Genomic DNA, 22,469 nt, shown 5'->3' on the forward strand with positions numbered 1-22,469 from the left:
AAACTTTAATAGAGAAGATGGCTTTTCTTTACCTCCGGCTTGGGATCCAGTAGTACATCTGATAATGGAACAAGCACGACGAAGGCTGTGAGGCATTTGTGTTGTATGGTGTTGGACATTTGCAGTTTGTTTTTATCAATTTTGTGTAGATTAATTAATTAATTGTTTTTTAACATAGTAATTGTTAATTTTTTAAATATTGTTTAGCTAGCTTTATTAACAGTGTGTGAACCTGCCTTAAAAATCTATATTATTTATGGTCATGGTTCATTAATATTTCTTATAAGGTAACGGACCCAATCATGGACAGTTTAAGAAAAAATTTCGACTGTTTCTGATATTTCACTCATAAATGTAAAAATTCTACCGCTAAGCGTGTTAAATCTTGAATGTCCTATCCTTCTTTTACATTTCAAGCGTATTGCAGAATGGAATGGATACTCCTATTAGTTTCTTCATACTTAACAAATTAAAACTAGGTGTTTTTTCTCCAATTATGGACGGCAGTTCTCCAGTAATGGATCCCCCATTATGGACAGTGAAATAAGTTTAAAATTTTACTTTTAAAGCCAACTGATACTCAATGAGTCAATTTTATATACCATAAATACAATTAGTTTGAGTTATTTTAACATAGCATTGTTTCTTGTAAATTTTGGTTTTGTAAATTGTTCCTTGTCCATCATAGGAGGTAGGCTGTTTTTCGGTTCCTAATGAACACTCGCAAAATAACGCCATTTCTTTATATCTTTGGAGCAACAAACTAGTATGTTTTATACCTTATCTCATGCTTAATGCAGTAAGTAAAACGCATTCAAGTTTACACCGAGTATTATTTTTTTATTATTTTATACATGAACTCAACTCTCTTAGCAACATTACTAAGAATTCGTCTTGATATTTTTTTCAGTAAACTGATGAATTTTATCTTGTCGCCAAATCCTTCAGAAATAACCGAATTAATTGAAACTTCAAAATGAAACAGCTCTACAACTCTAGTTTATGTAACATAGTCGTCAGTTTTTAGAAACTAATTTTAGATACTTATTTTTAAGGATTTGTGTTTTTTTGTCCATAATGGCATCACCGTCCATTATGGGGTATTTCACCTTATGTGGGTAGCTTTTGCACATTGTAATTTTTCCTCAGTCACCCGTTGACCACGAATGCTATAAAGTGTTCGAAACGTCGGGATGAATTGTAAATTCATTATACGCGATATAATCCGTTTCCATAGTATTATTTCATGAGGGATTTCCATTTTCTCAAGAAGTTGTATAGTATAATGTCAGTCAAAATCAATTAAAATCGACTGCCGAATCTCACAGAGCGGTATCGTCCGACAAACTAAAAGCCAGTGAGCCCCTTTAGAGACATAGCTTGATTTAATTTCTGAATTAAATTCCTTCTAATACCATAATAGACACCCAACCCAACCTAAGTCATTAAAAAGTCCAATTTAATCCATTTACTCCATATTTGGCTTGATATAAGCAGGTTATATTATTTAAAAAACATATATGTTACATACCTACATGAATTGCCCTTAAACATGTCTCCTTATCCAATTACGTTAACTTATTTATCAACGCGATTGCAAGAAACATATTAGCCTTAACTAAATCATCAATGGCTGACACACTTCGTGCTTCTAACATCTTCATTAAACCGTACAAACCTATTTGCGGTTCACAAACAAACATATATTTGAGATAACTAAGAGCTGTGAAGTTTCTCAGCTGCGAAAATAATGTTGTAAAGCAAAATTACATTTGCATTTGGTGCAAGATACATAGTCTATTGTTAAAGAAGTTTTAGAAGTGTAAATGTAAGTTTGTGTGGCCGTCATCGTCATGGCAATGTTGACAATCATTCAAGATGATTTGTTGAGAAATGTGTTGGGCAGTGGACTAGTTGTGATGACTGCATTGGCAGGTTGATAAATGTTGTCAAGGTTTCGAAATATATGAACGAACTAGCTTTTGCCGAGGGTTTTTAGCTTTTTCACGATAACTTCTAAAAATGCGATGCGGCGGGGTTAGAAAGAGATAAAAAGTATGTAACTCTCCATCCCTTCAACTGTCTCCACTTAAAAAAAAACACGTCAATTCATTGCTCCGTTTTGCTGTGAAAGACGGACAAACAAACAGAGACTCACACTTTCCCATTTATAATATTAAATAATATAAATAATTATGGATAAAAAAAATGCTAAACTCAATTTGTTTAGCCTCATTTCCAGGGTGCGTGCACATCGCATGCGATTTGAATTTAAGTTACGTTGCTGACTGGAGGTTAGATACAGCACATTACACCAATCAAGTAATGAAATTTAAATGGGCTTTTATAGTGGGTGAAATTATATTTCACGAGCAACCCTGTAGTGTGTTTATAAGATGTGCTTAAATAACCATGATTCACAGAGGAGATATTGTAAAAGAAATGTAATGTTCGATACTTCATACAATTCTTACGTACCTAATTAATATAAGATCTTGTGATATGTGATGCTTATGGATGGGCATGGATGTTGAATAAAATATCATCGCGATTCGCGAGTTATCACTATACAAAAGGTCTTTTGGTGGAATTAATATTGATATCTTCACTAAGAAAGGATTTTTCAATATTCATCTCCTAAGGGGGGAAATGGGGGTCCAAAGTTTGCATGGGAAAACAAGATTAGATAAGTACGCGGGCGAAGCCGCGGGAAAATGCTAGTTTATTATGTACCTTACATTCATTGTATTTCGACCTTGAGAAAATCTTCTGCGCATGGGGAAAACCATTGTAAATGAATCTTGAAGGTAATTTCCAAGGTCGTTGATGCATTAATATGCATGTTTATAAATAGAGTAAACAGTACCCTTTTTATGTCTCAGAGAAAAATCTTGAATTAGAAGAACTAGTGATGGCCCGTTCCTAGGAAAATTCCCTTAGTGGGAAATACGTTACTATGAACTAATCTCTTTATTTACTTTAACTCTTAGGCTAGGCTACTTTATAATACGTATTGTATATCTTACAAAACAATACAAAATATATGAACACATTATAAAAAACCTAATCTAGGGTGCCGCCAGCAGCGGGGCAAGGCCCAAGCTGCCGGTGGTTAGGGCTGCAGAGAGAGGAACCGCGGACTATCCGCGCCGTGTCCAAAATCACCGCCGCACGCATCTGGCTGGCCCTTGATTCAGCCACATAGCTAGAGTCTCTCAAGATGTTGGTCGAGACTCTTCGCTATGAGACCGTTCGCTGAAACGACTATCGGGACAATGATCGTCAAATCAAATGAACTAATTATTATTAGTCTTTTCCGAATCATATATGTATTTTCATTTATTAAGGTGTGACTTTTCTAAATACTAAACTTGAAAATTGTACATTATGTTGTACACAGTTCCACATCGCCCTGACAAGTTATCCATTTCTACTTCACAAACAACTCGGCCATGTTATCTAAAAGATACATGTAAACTGCATAAGTTTATTACTAATACCGAACAACAACATCAAATCTACAACAAAACGCAGTAAGGTTCTACAAACTTACATACAGTCAAAAACATCCATCTTAACAATTTTCAACCTAAATACAAAGGAAAAAGGTTAGACACGATCTAATTTTCAAATCGAACTGCAGATAATAAGTGAGTCGATGGAAACAAGTGCGCGGGCGCTGATCTTGTGACGTCACAAGGTCATAAGGCTATTCATAAATGCTAGTATAATACTAGCTAGTGTAAATTTGACTTCTAGGATCTCAAATAATATAAAGTTGCCAAATAATTGAATTTTATCACCTGACATTTTATTATCATAGTTTAGTTTAGTTTAGTTTATTTATTTCATAATGGTAAATTACAGTATAAATTATTCTACGTTAACCTATATGAATTTACATTATGATCGTCAATTATAATAATTTGGCATGCAAAGATACAATAATATAACGTCAATAATACTCAAAAACAATAGAAATTATTAAATTATATCATATCATACGCATAACTGTTTTTAACCCGTAGAGGAGAGCATTCGGACCGGATACACGGCCATACATAGGATATCATTTTTACAAGCTGAAAAGCGTTCACTTTTCGTTATAAAACACATAAACAAACAATATTTTCGTACATAAAAATATATGACATATATGTACACTTTGAATGTATGAAGAACGTTTGAATGTATGATTTTTTTCTTCTGTAAAAAAGACATAAACGCGTGTCTAACGTGTCATGATGTCACACATACATATGTCCATAGTTGAAGCCGTTGAAGGTACTTCATTATCAAAGATACTGATACATAACATTTTTTAGTTGACAACATTTCATTTTTTTGGATCCAGTCGTCCCCCAAAAGACGACGACAGACCACCCCACAAGGATGGGGCGCGCCCCGACACAGCCCCCACAGCGCCCAGCGCGGAAGGGGCCACTCACACCCCAGCAGGGGTGTCGAATGAAGACACACCAACACAGTCATTTCAATTTTTCAAGTGGTCTTGCTTTTTTGTTACACACGGGAAGTATACTATTTACAGAAATGGTTTTCGATTTAGCCCACTTCTAAAAATTTTACAGCACTAGAACTAAACTCGATCAGTTTCATAAGCTCTGCCTCCCCTGTTGGGAATACAGCCGTAAGTTTATCCGTGCTGTTGTTTATATTTTTTTTTTTTTTTAGTTTATTCAGAGATATATTTTTTCAATACTTAAATCGATTTTACTTCAATTTTCTTCATGAACAGCCGCTGTGTTGTGATTGGCCGGTGATGTCACCTTGGCTGCCCACGCGCCGCACTGGTATCAGTTTTTTGCGATAATCTTTATGTTTTCGCGTTTTTGCTAAGTATAAGGATATTGGTTTTATTCGGTTTTTCTTGTTTGTTTAACGAGGTTTGCTTTGAATAAAATATTAGTGGGTAAACATCGTTTTATTGGTTATTTAATGATGTACCCTAACTATGTTTTCTCGTAAAAAATCCTAGTTCGTAAAACAACAATTTAAATAAGTAGGTATGTATAGTACTTAAAAATATGCCAGTTGCCATCAGCTTCATTGTTTTCTAAATTTCTCTCTTAAGTATTTATCAGAAATGCCAGTGGTATTTAAGGTTTTCTTAAAGTAAGTACCATAAGGTTTTCGGGAGAAAATCGTTTTTAATCGATAAAAGCGCCTAATGTTTTGCCTTTGTATTTTCTTATGTATTCTTTGTATTGTTTTCTGCGTTGACCGGCCAAAAAACTTGTATTTACCTCCAGTTATTTCCAAATTTAAATATATTATTATCTTTTGTTCATACCTGACAAATCTTCTCGGATTACCAGTCATTACAAAATGATTAAAACGTAATGACTAAGTATAATTCTGTAATGTGGCGACATCTTGCGGAGTCATCATCGGCATCATCGTCATCTGTTTTCCAGATTCCGGTTTAGCTACGGTCAGTTGGTCACCCTGGAGGAAAAGGCATTGTGATACAGTGTTTAATATCATCATCATCTCCTCCTAGCCGTTTTCGGCTACGGCGACTGCATTTTATAGATGAGAGCGTCGCTGGTGTGCCCTCAGGTGACTGACGAAGCCAATTTTTGCTACGAATGTGCGACCACACTCGCGGCAGGTCAGCACCCCTCCGACATAATTGTAGGTAATAGCCACAGGTGGTCTGGCTTTTAGCTCGTCGCGCTTAGCGTCGAGTTCTGTCTGCCTTCTAGCTTCAAACTGACGCACCTGTGTCTGCACGGTATGCCTCCACCGTGGGCGATCACTGGCCAGACTCTCCCAAGTCGTTGGCTCTATATGAACTCTCTTCATATGTCGCTTCAACACATCTTTGAACCGCAAAAATTGGCCGCCTTGCTTCCGCTTACCATTTTGCAGTTCGCTGTAGAAGATGCGTTTGGCGACTCGGTCTTGGGACATGCGTGAGATGTGACCGCACCATCGTAGCTGTCGTCTCATAAGGTAGGCCTCTATTCCGGCGACATCGGCACGCCTAAGGATCTCCGTGTTCCTAACACGGTCGGACCAGTGGACACCCATAATGTCGCGGAGGCACCTAAGATGGAAGCTATCTAAAGACCGAATATGCTTACGATAGAGGCCCCACGTCTCAGAGGCATAGAGAAGGTTTGGCAGGACAATAGCCATGTACACAGCAACTTTTGTTGAGAGTTTTATGTCGTGCGACCGAAACACCTTTGAACGAAGTTTGCCGAACGCTGCTGCAGCGGCACCTATTCGGCAATTTACTTCGTTGTCAAGGTGGCACTTAGCTGTAATCGTGCTACCCAGGTATTTGAATTGCTCTACTTGCTTAAGCGAGTCCTGGCCGAGTTTTATGTCTACTTGGGGATTGGCAAACGTGTCAAGAGCTAGGACTTCGGTCTTTTTCACATTTATTTTAAGGCCAAATCTTTGACAAGACTCATCAAGACTCGACATAAGGTCTTGTAGAGCACCTGGGGAGTCGGCCACAAAACACAAGTCGTCTGCATACATCATTTCCGTTATAACTGCGTGAGACACTTTAGTGCGCGCTTTAAGCCGGGCTAAGTTAAATATACCACCATCGGTGCGATAGCGAATACGGATGCCATCAGAAGAAATTTGTAGTGCCTCCCGAACTGCTACTGCGAAGTACAAAGCAAACAGAGTGGGCGCAAGCACACACCCCTGCTTCACGCCACAACTTACAGAGAAAAACTCTGATTGTTCGCCCTTGACACTTACGCAGCACTGCATGTTGTCATGCAACAGCCGGACCATCCTAACAAACTGTGTTTAATATACAGAGTGGATAAAACGAAGGGCGTATAATATTTTTCACAAGAAAGGGGACCAAGGGCAAAAATGATCAAAAATGTTAATCAACTTGAGCTCTAAACATTCTAACATCGTTTTTAATGCGAATAGTAGCACATACACCAAAAAATAAGTAGAAATAAGGGGCAATTGTAACTGATCCATTTTTTCCATTACTACACTATATGATGTTGAGTTCTACATGTATTTGTATCCACTGATCACGCCTCGCCTACCATACATATATAACCTAAGGCCACTCTATTTAATAATGCAAACATTGTAAAACATGGAAAAAACGGACCAGTCACATTTGCCCCCCAGTCGATATTTGCCCCGCTGTACCTTAATCTAATAAATAAACAAATCAAAAATCCATTGTCACGTCAATGCACGTAATTGACGTAATTTGATAGTCAAACCCACACCATTGTAGTCTAGAATAGTTTCGCACAATTATTTAACTTAGATATTAAATTATTATAGTTTGTAGTCATGCGCTTACGTCACCCGTCACCTTGGCAACCCACGCGTACATAGAAGGGCATGATTCTAAAGGACAGGCATGGTGGTTAGGCCCTTTTAGCTACGGGTTGCAATGTCAAGTCACCCACGTTTACCCACAAAAGGGCGTGATAGTAAAGGCTAGTCGTGGTTCTTACGCCCTTTCAGCTCCTGGTTGCAAAGATGGCACATCACCCACACTTTACCCACAGAAGGGCATGTTTCCAAAGGACAGTTGTGGTGGTTAAGCCCTATTGACTACAGACTGTGTATAGGTGCACTGTTTTTATAAGTAAGTAAGTAAGCAAGTAAGTAATCATTTATTGTCAGATTGTGCAAATCAGTTTACAGATGTTACAATATTAAATAATGAATATTATTAATTAATGAAATTGATGATTAGCGATGCTCGTACAATGTTCGTGTCTGTCATAGAGGAATAAGGGAAGAAAGGTAGATGTCGCGACGAGCGAAAAGCTTACCAATTTTTAGCTAATATTACAATAGTATTCATCAGTATTCTGTTTTCGGGTTAAAGAATCATTTATTTCTCAAAAAGAAATTTACATTTCACTTATATGAGAATCATTTTGCTATTAATACAATTTGATGAATAAATTCACATCGTAGATAAGTTTTTAAATTTTACAAGTTTGCTTCTACAAACTATGCATTATTATAATTATTAGAATAGAAGACATTAGAGTACTAAGTTAAGAGGTTTATACTTAAATACTAGCATGCACTAAAATTACATGTTTTGTAATTGAAGGATATTTCATAAAATTTTATAAGTTTCAAATATTATTAAAAACATTCATAACATTAATTATATTTTTTAAAATGAGGTAGACATTCAATCGCAACGGGAGCGTTACACAAACAATATGTACATAGTGAAACAATAATACAGCAGGTCAGTTATGAACTCAGTAGACTTTCATCATTTAAGGTGTAAAGTTTTAATTTATTTTTAAATATTTTAAACGTACGTGCGTTTTTTATAGTATCCGGTAATTTATTATATAACTGTGCTCCTGCAAAAGTAATCGTTTGTTTACCCTGGGCACTTTTTATTTCAATTCCTTCTGCTTGTAATATAAGTTGTAAACTGTTCTAATACCCCGCCCGCCCGCTGTTCGCCCGTGTGGTGACGGGTTAAGAATTTCACCACCCCCTCTCTTCCCGTGGGTGTCGTCGTAGAAGGCGACTGTGGGATATGGGGTAAATTGTGGCGTAGGCGAGAGGCTGGCAACCTGTCACTGCAATGTCACAGTTTCGTTTTCTTTCAACCCCTTATTTGCCAAGAGTGCCACTGTAACTTTAGCAGTTTCATGTGCTCTGCCTACCCCTTTGTGGGAAACAGGTGTGATTGTATGTATGTATGTACTGTTCTAATATTAAATTTTTGGCAGACGAGACACAGCTGCCACCTAATATCTAGTAGTGGTACTGATAATTCACGCTATTTGACGCGTGATTGTCGCTAGATGTCACTTAACTATGCCTAATACAAATAACCCGCATTTACTGATGTATGGAGTTACAACTCTTCCCAACCTTACTTGTTCCTCTATGGTGTATGTATAAGGTCATTTTGAGCGCAGTTTTAATTTTTATTTTATTAGCAAATTATTGCACGGAAAAGCGCTAAACTTAGGTTTATAGGTATAAGGTGACCGCAATTTGACGTTATTTGTAAACATTCTTTAGAATTGTGCAAATTAAATAGGAAATTGTCACGAAAAATATACAGGTTGTTTGTTTAGTCAGCTGCAATCTTTTACGGGGTGAATAAATATACTAAAGATGTCATACTCGATCAGGTACCGTAGCCGAATGGCATTTCTGCGACGCGAAACGAAAACGAAACGCTGCGAAAGGTAGTCTGGCTCTGTCGCGCCAATACGAGCGATAGAGATAGATATCTACGAGCGTTTCGTTTCGTGAGCGTTTCGTGAGAGTTTGAGCCACTCGGCTACGTACCCAGTAACTTTTGATATGGCACTAACCTCAAAATCGCGAAAATTCGCGATTACATTTCCATATAAAATGTCAAATTCAGATAGACAAAACTATATTTTTTACCGCGTTTCGGGATTAGTCCCATAGTCAAAGTTGCTCATAGGTATATTTATTTCTTCGGCCAGTACTTATTTAACTATTACAGGGGCGATTGAATAAACACCCTGTATAATACGTGACAATAAACAATTTTCAGTTATTTAAATAAATATGGGAAGTAATTTCACAATAATTTAATGCGGTGGCAGTAAAAGCCTAATTTTCAGACTTTCATGTAATAACATAATTTACATAACACGAATGACCCAGTGAACTTGAACCTTTAGCACAGTATAATAAAGAGTACTATCGTACAGTATGGCCACTCCCGCTCCCTGCTAAAAGTGCCGCCCACCCCCTCTCGGTAACCTCACAGTTACCGCCTGTCAAAAACGCGAACAGTCGACCTGTCATATCTCACTCACACAAGCATAGTACGCGTTCACCTACACGAGCTTAGACTGTGTGCTAGGAACGCGCCTCTTTCATATATTTGATGGCCAGTGTCCGAGATGTGCCTTTGCCAACAACGTACGACGTTATAAGTAGGTAGATACTAAAAATTGCGCTGTTTGGCATAAGGTTGAAAAGGTCAAAGGTTTCGCGAACGTAGAACGTGTAAAATCAGTTTACAAATCTCGGTCCCAAATTATTACCAATTTATGATCATTTTCAAATAACCACTTAGCGGTTAATGTATACTAGAATATAAAATAATGATAAGATAAATAAAAGCATGCAGATTATCTCTAATTGACTTTACTGCGCACGCGCAGTGGCGAGTAACTTGCATGTCAAGTAGTTTAGTGAGTTGATCTGCATAGTATGTTTAAGAGGAAATGATTCACACTTAGGGAAATCATGTCCTGTACAGAGTCTAAGTGCGTTTTCATATTATCCGATCCGATATCGGATGTAGGACCGATATCCCGTACATTACACTTGCTTATTTACGATTGGAAAAGCTTTGAAACTGTTTTATTTTATTTGAAAACATATTTGACATTATATCCATGGCTTTCTAACACACAGATATATTATACGCTGTAACCGTCTGAAAAATCGAAAATTGTCAAAGAAAACACAATATTATGTATTTGCCGAATTAAAAAAAAACATATATGTATTTATCATGAGATAAATACTCAAAATTAAATGGACTGGGCGATACTAATTTTATTCGCACGGCATATTTTTTGCTGTGAAATGAGCGCAAAATTTCCCAAAATGGTACCTTCTTAAAATGTGAGTGCGTTTAGTAAAAATCCCACTTTGTCGGTAACCATTAAGGCGAGATTAACTTGTATCCTTATATGAATAAACTGACAAAGCGGCTTTATAGCAATCAACAAAGTGGGACGTTTTCTCGTGCACACTCACTCCCATCTCACCCCTATCCCCACCTCCCCACTCACTCTTATTTAATAGGAGTTTTTAACTTTTTATAGATACCTTAAGTCCGTTTTCACATTATCCGATCCGATATATGATGTCGGAAGGATTTCAAGGGTAAAAATCTAACATCCGATATCCGATCGGATAATGTGAAAACGCACTAAGACTAGATAAAGTGTGTGAGCAAGATTTATGCACATCCCCGCATCCGTAGAAGATCAAACACCTATAATTTAAATATTAACTCATTTCACTTTACATAGTAGCCCGTCAGGTTGTCATCACAGACATACAGCATTCAAGCTATTTAAACCCCACTAAGCCATTTCCACCCCTCTTCTCTAAGAAATAAATACCATGACCTCAAGTCACCCACTAAAGCCTGGGACTTAATGAGTCTCTTGTGTGGTAATGAGGTCTCCTGGTGGTCCAAATACATTTGTGGCTTATTGAAAAAGGTCCTCATGCTTGAAGAGCAATAAAGATCATTTTATCTGAAACGTCAATAGTAATTCTTGATAGAATGGTTGGCATTAGAGATGGGCCGAATATTCGGTAAATATTCGGTATTCGGCATATTCGGCAAGTTTTTCAATGTTCGTATTCGGCCGAATAATTCGGTTGCATTGCCGAATATTTACCGAATAAACAAAGTAAATAACTAATGAAGATCTTACGTATTCCATTGAATAATAAGCTCCTATTTTAATAGCTTTCTAAGGAACTACCAAAAAGATATAATTACCTATGCGTCAAAATATTAGGTAGGTACAATTGTTTTGTAAAAAAGTTAAAAAACCGTAGTTTAAGAGTTAAGAAGAGTTCAGAGTTGTTTTAACTAAGTTTTAGTTATCCATTAAATCATAAGAACATAGTTGTAGTAACATATGTAACCATTATCAATCATTTAATAGTTTTAATGAACATCCGCTTTAAAAATATGTCGAAACCGAATATTCGGCCGAATGTTCGGTTCGGTAAGAGCTGAACCGAATGTTCGGCCGAATATTCGTATTCGGCAAAGTCCATATTCGGCCCATCTCTAGTTGGCATTGCTCATGAGGGATAGGGCCCATAAAATAATGACATATTTGTAAACCAATGGAACCGCATAAAGGTGATCTCCGAAGATGCAACGTCTATATAAGTCCCGTGGTGAGATTAGATTGGTTGGAATTCATAGTGGTTGTCATTTTGAGATTCTTTGTGAATGTAGGCAGAGAGGCACAGTGGGAGGAATGCTAAATCTGGATAAGGTACAGCGGGGCAAATCTCGACTGGGGGGCAATTGTAACTAATCCATTTTTTCCATTATTACACTATTATTTTGAGTTCTACATGTGTCCACTGAACAGGCATACCATATATAACCGGTTGACACTCTATTTAATAATGCAAACATTGTAAAACATGGAAAAAATGGACCAGTTACATTTGCCCCCAGTCGAGATTTGTCCCGCTGTACCTTACACTAATGTACATACAACAACATTATCAACAGCTTTTCAAAACAATTTAATGTTTTTACACCTTATAAAAAGGATTACAGCGATAAATCTATCATAATAAAATCAATCTCATTCGGTTTATCCGTTCGGGAGCTACGATGCCACAGACAGAAACACACAAAGACAGACAGACAGACACGTCAAACTTATATCACCCCGTCGTTTTTGCGTCGGGGGTTAAAAATAGATACGAAGAAGTCACAGTAAGAGACAGAAGCCTGCATAAATATAAACCTACTAGGACCTATGTAAGACCTTTATTGTACTGATGAACATGATAACAATGGATTAAATGAATATTGTTAGAGTAATTATTTATTAATGCCTTATTTTGATTTATCTTACTGTCATTTATGATGAAAGTATTAAAGAATATCAATTGACTAATAGTAGTCACTGGGTTTCCGCCATGTTGGAATGTTATAAAAATGGCGGACAAGCAGTGACGGTGGCCAGTTCGAGTACAGACGAGTAGTAGTGAAGAAGTCTTGAATTATTTATTGTAAATTGGTTGTTAATATGTTTGTTATAAGTGAATAAAGTAAATGTGATGGTACAAGTAATAGTTTTCATCATCAACCTGGTAATATCCCCAACAGTTCAGAAGTTGGACGAAACAAAAATCGATAAGATTTTTGCCACGCCGCACAAGTGTAAGGTTTTTTTTTTTTTTAGTCAAAATAATGTAACGGATTTATTTAACGAAACGTGCATTTAAATTGCTTTGGTAAGTGAGATATGTATTATATTTATTTCTTAAAATTAAACTTCATGTTCTGAAACTGGTTTGATAATCTACCCTCATGGCAGTATAAATTGATGAGCTCTCATTATTGTTTTATTTAAAAGATGACTTACTTTTGTACCTAAAAATCTTTTTACAAAAGGTGTGTAACATTACATTGCCCATTAGTTATTGAAACACATAAATCTGATAACTATATGACTAGTATATTCTGGATACACAATAAGCGCCGTCATATGATACGTCATTCAGTTTGTGACAGTAAAATTTCATAAATTAATTGGCATAAGGAAATCGTGGAATTATGAGTAAAGTAAATTTGTATCTTATCAATAGAAATAAAGTTCTGATTAAACGACTGCTTTATTTAACGATGCCTCGAGTTGTTAAACACAAGCCATTTTATGTTGTTTCCGAAAAGTGGTGTAATTTATTCCAACGAGGCAATTGTCCTGCTGTTGTATTCTGTTATTATAATATAATTATACATATTCGAGCTTATCAAGTTATACAGATCAGATAAACAATTAAACATTCATACTGAATGAAATACGCTGTGTAAAATATGTTCTCATAAAGTACTTCAATAATTTAATCCCTCGTGTCCGGTAACACAAGATTGGTAAAAATTATGTATACTTATGAAAAGTTGATCTCAATTCAAACTGAGAATTATAATGCAGTTCTTAATTTTGATATTTAATGCTTTAAGTACGATTTTGAACAAAAACGATTCCTGTTCATTTGCAAATACATATTTAATAGTGAATTTAACATATTATATTAACCGTTAAAATTGAAGTTGTGCAATTGTGGGTAGTTTAATTCTGTTAAGTACTGAATTTAAATAAACAACTTTGATAATAAGGTTGCCAACCCCTGGTATGAATAATGGAGAGTAAGTTGTATCTCTAATCATCTTCAGATATTTTATGATAACTCGTTATAAAAATGTTTAGCGTTGTTTTTCAACGTTTTATTTCACGAATTGGACTGATTGATCTCATTTTGATTGTTGACGGTATGCTACCACATTTATGAATACTATTTTATAATGGCCAGTGATGGCAGAATTATTTAATCAAAGTAACGTATAAAATAAAATTCTTCGCATTTTACCATGGTGATCATGGGTGATAATTCGATGGGAAATCGAAAAATTACATCTATGGTGTGAATAAATATCATTAAGACATGTTTCAGACTATTAGTAATATCTGTTTGCTTCTTGAGAATAACGATTCAATCTTGATATGCTTATATATTATGGTGCATGTGACATGACGGGTGATGGTCACATGTAGTCATATATAGAGTCATATGTAGTCATATGTAGAGTCATATGTAGAGTCATATGTAGAGTCATATGTAGAGTCATATGTAGAGTCATATGTAGAGTCATATGTAGAGTCATATGTAGAGTCATATGTAGAGTCATATGTAGAGTCATATGTAGAGTCATATGTAGAGTCATATGTAGAGTCATATGTTGAGTCATATGTAGAGTCATATGTAGAGTCATATGTAGAGTCATATGTAGAGTCATATGTAGAGTCATATGTAGAGTCATATGTAGAGTCATATGTAGAGTCATATGTAGAGTCATATGTAGAGTCATATGTAGAGTCATATGTAGAGTCATATGTAGAGTCATATGTAGAGTCATATGTAGAGTCAGTCATATGTAGAGTCAGTCATATGTAGAGTCAGTCATATGTAGAGTCAGTCATATGTAGAGTCAGTCATATGTAGAGTCAGTCATATGTAGAGTCAGTCATATGTACAGTCATATGTAGAGTCAGTCATATGCAGAGTCAGTCATATGTAGAGTCAGTCATATGTAGAGTCAGTCATATGCAGAGTCAGTCATATGTAGAGTCAGTCATATGTAGAGTCAGTCATATGTAGAGTCAGTCATATGTAGAGTCAGTCATATGTAGAGTCAGTCATATGTAGAGTCAGTCATATGTAGAGTCAGTCATATGTAGAGTCAGTCATATGTAGAGTCAGTCATATGTAGAGTCAGTCATATGTAGGTCATAGAGTCATATGTACGCGTAAACTCGAGTATTTTGGCCCCAGTATAAAATAATGACTTGAGCCAGGGTATTGCACAATGAATCGTATCTTGTGGAATATGGTTGACGCACGCGGATGGACGTGCGGGATTTAGAGCGCGTGGATGAACGTGCGAGATTTAAAGCGCGTGGATGAACGTGCGAGATTCAAAGCGCGTGGATATACGTGCATAACATTTAAGCACGTTGATGAACGTGAAAGACTTTCATTTCAACCTTTATAAATACATGAAACATTAATATAAAAGTACAACATAAATGACTGTGCCTTAATATCAGAATGTATATTATTTGCGACTTTTGATTGGATAAAGCAGTACAGCAATAATTACATATTTATCTTTTGGCTACTTGTAATACGTGTATCCAGTTCTTTACATGTTTTATAGTCTTAGGTGATCAAGAATAAAGTAACAAAAAAAGAGACTTTATTGATAACATATAAAACTTAATACCTAGCAGGTTTAGCTCGTAAAATATTAAAAGTGAAGTACTTAAACTTTGTATCGGTTATGAAGAGACCTATTAGATTTAAAATAAAATCGTTACTAACGACTAGTTTCCCTTTCATAGATAAAAGAAATAAATTGAAAATGTGCAATTTGAAATCTAGAGAGCAAACATTAATAATCTTTTGTCTTTAAATTCGCGATAGCTCTTCATGAAAAGAAAATATATACTTGCTTTATGTGTGAATAGATCTTTTGATAATTAAATGAATTGCTTACCACTTGCGGCTTGTAATCAGCGCGAATAAAGATACGTCGGATATCGTATTTGGTTTTTCATACGACACGGTATATATAAAAAAAAAAGAGATTATGTATATAATGTCTGACGGGTGTCGCTATTGTTGACCTGTAACCTAAATAGTATATGTACAAAGAGTTTTTCTATTTCGGCATACTATTGCATCAATCTTAGCTAGTACCTAAAATAATAATAATAATAACAGGATAAAAATAATAATAATAAGGACCTACACCGTAGTCGTGTACTTGCGATTAGTCTTAAATGGTTGCGTAATATAATATGTTTACGTTACAAATGGTAAATATTAACTAGGCGCGATATTTTATTGACAGGTCATTTGAGTATTTAAAGATTCTGTAAATGTGTATGATATATACATCTGAAAAATCTTGAATATACTCAGTATATATAAACAGTAGATATATTAATAGGCGATGACAATAATTTAATTAATCATAACGACTATCGATACATTATGACTTATTGAATTGATTACCGAACCATAATCGTTTTACCATAATTTCGAAGACAGTCGAAATTATGTTCCTAAAGAAAGTGTTGCAAGTTTCAGATCAAGGACCGAGGAGCGTCCAGGTGAAAGGGCCAGGGTCTGGTATTCGTTTACCACCCAGGAGTGCCCAGGTGAGAGGGTCGGGGTGTAGATTCACTTCCGACCCAGGAGTGCCCAGGTGAGAGGGTCAGGGTAAAGATACCTCTGTTTCGATCGTCCACCGTGGGTCCTCATACGCTGGCATGGTATGCGAGCTTGCGTCTGGCGGCGCAATGTCCGGCGTCCGTGATGAGCAGCATCGGCAGCACTATCCAGGCTGACAGAGCTTGGGTGGCCCATCATGCTGTTGCAGCGGACGGGTACATCATGTTGCCGAAGCCCGTGGCGGCACGGGAATTTCATTCAATCGTGTGATAAGGTGGTGATGTCATAAAACCGTGTAAATATGTTCTTTTTGCTTGTTTCGCGAGTGAAGTGTGAAATGAAGTGTTGCATTGTTTACTTAAATATGTTTATAACTTGTGAAATTAATTTAATTATCATAATTTAATTAGATGTAATGAATTCAATTGGATGTAATGAATTTAATTAGATGTAATTAATTTAATTAATTTAATTGTATCTAAGTTAATGTTATTCATATATTTATTTTTCACGGGCCTATATTTCTTGATAAGATTTATGGAAATATTTAAAAATCCATTTTATAGCATATCGTAATTATGTGGTAAAGGTATCGGTATGAAGTGAAGTGATGTTTTGTATTTCTATTGTTTAAGAATTATTTCAAATGCATATTATACTACACTTTTATAATCTTTCTTGTATAAACTGATATTGTCTTTCTTTTGAATTATTTCACATTAAGTTTTGGCGAAGGGTCTCGCCTCGAACAGGATGGCCGAGCTGTTAGAGTAATTATTTATTAATGCCTTATTTTGATTTATCTTACTGTCATTTATGATGAAAGTATTAAAGAATATCAATTGACTAATAGTAGTCACTGGGTTTCCGCCATGTTGGAATGTTATAAAAATGGCGGACAAGCAGTGACGGTGGCCAGTTCGAGTACAGACGAGTAGTAGTGAAGAAGTCTTGAATTATTTATTGTAAATTGGTTGTTAATATGTTTGTTATAAGTGAATAAAGTAAATGTGATGGTACAAGTAATAGTTTTCATCATCAACCTGGTAATATCCCCAACAATATGAATATAAATAAAAAAATACAATCTTATAAAAACAAATATTATGTAGCTACTTTTATACTTTGGAACACATGTCAAGTAGAGACGCAACTGCTTCGCCTTTAATAAACAGTACACCTTATTTACTATTGAAATAGAGTTTACAAATGGTTAAATATGAGTATAATCGTTGATATATAGCACAAGGAATGATAAAAATGCAATATTCCTTGTTAGGTGGTTCTACTCGTATGGCTAGCGGAACTCCATACATGGTCTGTAATCTACATTTTGTTCTACATTCATTGTAAATTTACTACATAAGTAGGTTCACTAGATTAGCTGTTGGTAGATATGGCGATTTTGCATATCTGTGCTATTTTGAAAATTTTCTTTAGATTAAGATTAAGACGGTACTGCAGGTGGGGTCAATTCTCCATACAAACGCTCTCGACTATTTCCTTCCTGGTTTTTGAAGATAGAGCAATGATTTTTTTCTACACAGGTTATTATAATTTTTATCTGCGTCGGACTGTTTTGATTTTTTTGATATTCTTATTTTTACAGACGCTAGAGCCCATCAAACATTTCCAAAAACGATGCTATTGATTATGGCGTAAAAAAAATCAGTATTGGTGATAATTAGCCAAGTAAACTAAACGGTCCAACACAGATTATTTAATTGTTATTCAGATTATCAAATTTTGTTACGATTGATTAAGTTTTAAAGGAACGATTGATTAAGTTGAGGCAACAGTCGAGAGCGGAACCTCAATTTTAAAGATTTTTTCGCAACACTTTAAAAAACTGAGTTGTTCTTAATGGACAATTTTTTTTCGATAAATCTAGTTAATAACACTAGTATATTTATTAAACTAGAATTCCCAAATTGAAAGGGGGGCTCCTTTCCATTTTAGCATTTTCGCTCCTGTAGCTTCTTAAGTCGACGATTCGTGAGCGTTTCGTGAAGCGTTTGTGTATTCGGCCACGCACACTGTACTGAAATTACTGAAACCAACAAAAGTTCAAGCAACGTGCACTACCAATATCAAATCGCGATCATACAAACACTTGGAATGTCGCTCCAAGGCCGTGCATTCTTTATCTATGTACAGACTTGCTAAGTGGTAACACAATAGCTTTGTGACGCGAAGATAATCGCTAATATATTAGCATATTGATTTTTATTCTAATGAATGATAGATAAACTGTGTCAGACTAATGCGTGCAGTGAATATGAGAATGGCAGGTGATTTTTTAATGAATAGACTTTCAATACAATTTTATCTATTTGAAGCAACATGGCGGACAGCAACTGTTAACTTTATTTGCTTTCCAAGAAATAGTTCATACAACACATGTGTGGAAAAGAGGAAATACGAGATTCCTTTTCATACGTGTATCGTACGACGTTTTTCAGATGGCTCTCTGGTTTCGACCTGACCAGAAATTTACCTCTTTGCGCACAAGTTGGGGCAAAAAACACCATCTGTACTGAAAATGTTTTAATTATTCCAACAATTTACAGTTGAATTAGTTTGCAGGAACATTCATAATTATTTTTAATCTTAAAATATTTGAGTTCTTAACTAGGAGCGTTATGCATATTATATATTATAATATTTTTCTCAAGAAATAATAATTAAACGTGAATTAAAGAACCTTCATGAGAACATAAACATAATATAATTAAATTACAAATTTACATGGAAACATGTACATAATTATATAAGAAACTTAAATTACTTACTAAATATAAAAGTAGGTATAATAAAATTACAGGTTTTTTGTAAAAAATACTTAAAAATAAGTTAAGTATAGTTTAAGTATGTATATTAAACGGAGTCGACTCCAGGAAATGTGCGTAAAGAACTAAAGAACTCATTTATTTTAATTTTAGATTTTTTGACAGGTATACGTGAATAAAGTCACATGCGGACGCTAGTATAGTTAATAATTAATAACTTAATACATAATTGATATGCAGTAATGTATGTAGACAGAGACTGAGTATTATCTTTGTAAGGCGACACTTGACGAGACCGCACGCACTGGCCTTGTCATGCGGTCTACTATACTCAATAATAAATGAAACATTCCTGTAGAATATAATATACTGAAAAATGAATGATACACAGGCGTAGACGAGAGGCTGGCAACCTGTCAGTGCAACTTAACAATTTTGTTTTCTTTCAACCCCTTGTTTCCCAAGAGTGGCAATGAAACTTGAGTAGGTAACTAGTTTCATGCGGCCTGCCTACCCCTTTATGGGATACAGGCGTGTTTGTATGTATGTATGGATACATTGTCATCACTATCATCATGACGTGTGACGTGTCACCAGAATCACGAGCTAGGTGACCTTGTCCCGGACGTGATCTAGTCACAGTTCAAGGGCACGGAGGTCACCTGACATGTCACAGTGTTAACATTATTATGATTTTATTGCATTTATTCTACAATTATACAATTTTTAATTAATTATTATCTCAAAAGTATTAAGAAAATCCCTAAAAATCCTTTTTTTTTGCAATAATAACGAAAAACTGGTATAGAGCTTGATTAAATTCTAGTAGGCATCAAATACTACACGTAAGGATGATTCGCCCTATTGAAACGGGACGGGATGATGTGTCCAAATTGTATACAATCTCACGTGATAGCCCGAACAGACTATTTGATACAATTTTGATACACTGACCGGCCTGTGACCCGTTCCGTTCTACTGTGAGCCGATTTACTGAGATATACACGGTGCTCGTGGGCATTGCGAGAGATTTTGATGAGGATGATGATGAGTTTATAATATAAGATAACTAATACAGTGTTTTGTTTGCAGGTACTTAAATACGCACGCAGGAAAATACTCGTTCGTCTTCTAGGAGATAATAGAGGTACGAAAACAGCAGCTTTCAAACTTGCAGGGTAGAATGACCATTAGGAGTGATGACTTTGTTTCTAATGCCACTTTAAAGAACTTGACAACTGTCTAAAGTTTTATAGATGACGCCAGGATAGATTTTACCTGTCTTCGCGTTTAGTTTTGTTCTGTCTCAAAAGATCCCACATCCAAGCCTTAAATTGAAAAAAAAAACACACACACTTGTCATACGATTGACAGATAAAACGTATTCTGCAGTTGCCACCTGCAAAATACTTCAACCGCCGAAACCCATTACATTGCAACATATGCAAATTTAGGGCACTTGCTCATTTAACGAAATACGAACTTGAATTCTGAAATTAACCTGTCAAATTCCTTCATGTTTCGAAGTCGTTTCTGGAATTCAGAGCGAGCGAGGCCGTATTTTTGTCACCTTCACTTATGATTGTATTGTTGTTTATTATAGTCTGGCCGTGTACGTGGTTAAACATACAATACGCTTATTTGTTTGCGTGGATAAAAGCATACAATGTTGATTAATTAATAGAGTTTGTGTTATGGGTTATGTAACTTATGTGTGTAACCAACAGACCAACACCCAGTGGCTCCACCGCGAGAGATATAAAACAAACTGCCACCAAACTAAAGCACGCATGAATGTATCGCGCCGCGCTTTCTATTGCCTTTGAAATCCTTCCGACATCCGATATATAAAACGCACTTAGGCTATCATATTTGAAACTGAGTGTATATATGAATTATACACAGTCATAAACTTAGAAAACATGGTCTATCCTCGATGCTCCGTCATTATTGTTACATAATATTATTTTATGTAATAACAACAATGGTGGTCTTATCAGTTAAGTACAAAACAATTAGTTCATTAAAGCCGCAAATGAGCAGTGACAGTGTTAACGACTTGCTTGTAATCACTCTCGTAATTATTACGGCCGCGCTGTGGTCAAGGCGAGCCGGCGACACGCGAGCGACAGTGAATCAAATGAATGAACTAAATAAAATCGAATGATAAGAATAGCTATTTTTGTTTGCGATCTGCGTCAAATGAAAGATGGCGTCCGTTTGGCCGTTAGGCCTGTTACCTCGTCGGAGATTAGACTCTCCACTCTGATAATTTTAACGTTTTTCGTAATGTTTCTACATAAGGCAAGTATGCCTCTTTGATGTATTTGTGGAATTCTTAAAAAAAATACATTTTCAATCAATAAGCCAAAGATTAAGTAGTGCGAAAAGATTTTCCTTCGTATTTTTAACCTCCGACGCAAAAACGAAGGGGTGTTATAAGTTTGACGTGTCTGTCTGTCTGTCTGTCCGTCTGTCTGTCTGTCTATTTGTCTGTCTGTGTGTGTGTCTGTCTGTGGCATCGTAGCTCCCGAACGGATGAACCGATTTAGATTTAGTTTTTTTTGTCTGACAGCTGAGTTAGTCGGGAGTGTTCTTAGCCATGTTTCATGAAAATCGGTCCACTATGTCGCGGTCGGGGGTTTTTTCAAAATTTTAATTTTGTGGTTAGGTTATTACAGAAACGTACAGAGCGTGTTATATGCTATGTCTCAGTCAGTATTGTCTGACATAGCATGACAAATAGGTACAAAACAGAAGTAATTACTCCCTTTCGTCTTAAGGTATAACTTTTATAGTGGCCTTGCCTTACTTTGATGCTGCAGAATAGACGAACTCATAATGTTAACAAGTGTATTATGCTCATGATCATCCAGCAATGCCTTACGGTCCACTCATTTGGGGAACAATCTTTGGCTTTAACAGTTAAACTATTCACAATTATGGCGTTTGTTTGGTTATGCAAAAATGTTCCTTGAAGCAAGGCCGACGTGTTTTCTTTAAGATGAATGGGTATTTTGCATAATTAAATAAATTATAGTTTATTTACTGCTATACAGTAACTATATGAGTAAAAATACAAGAACGCAATGGAAGTCAAAAACAAATATTTAAAATTTTATCCACAAATATAGATATGTATCATATATTTAAATGTACATA

The 22,469-nt window shown here is 35.8% G+C and overlaps 1 protein-coding gene across 3 annotated transcripts in view; it reads left to right on the forward strand.

Annotated features, from left to right (window-relative positions):
• The window catches only part of LOC125237680 (serine/arginine repetitive matrix protein 1), a 125,862-nt gene that overhangs the window by 27,767 nt on the left and 75,626 nt on the right, over nt 1–22,469 (forward strand). The window contains exon 2 of one of the 3 annotated variants that reach the window (XM_048144823.1): nt 20,400–20,454. The exons of the other annotated variants lie outside the window; for them this stretch is intronic. The gene's annotated coding sequence lies outside the window, so the exon portion shown is untranslated. The remainder of the gene's footprint in view (nt 1–20,399; nt 20,455–22,469) is intronic. 3 annotated transcript variants of the gene reach the window in all.

The sequence above is a fragment of the Leguminivora glycinivorella genome, chromosome 22, assembly GCF_023078275.1.
Source record: "Leguminivora glycinivorella isolate SPB_JAAS2020 chromosome 22, LegGlyc_1.1, whole genome shotgun sequence".
Taxonomy (NCBI): domain Eukaryota; kingdom Metazoa; phylum Arthropoda; class Insecta; order Lepidoptera; family Tortricidae; genus Leguminivora; species Leguminivora glycinivorella.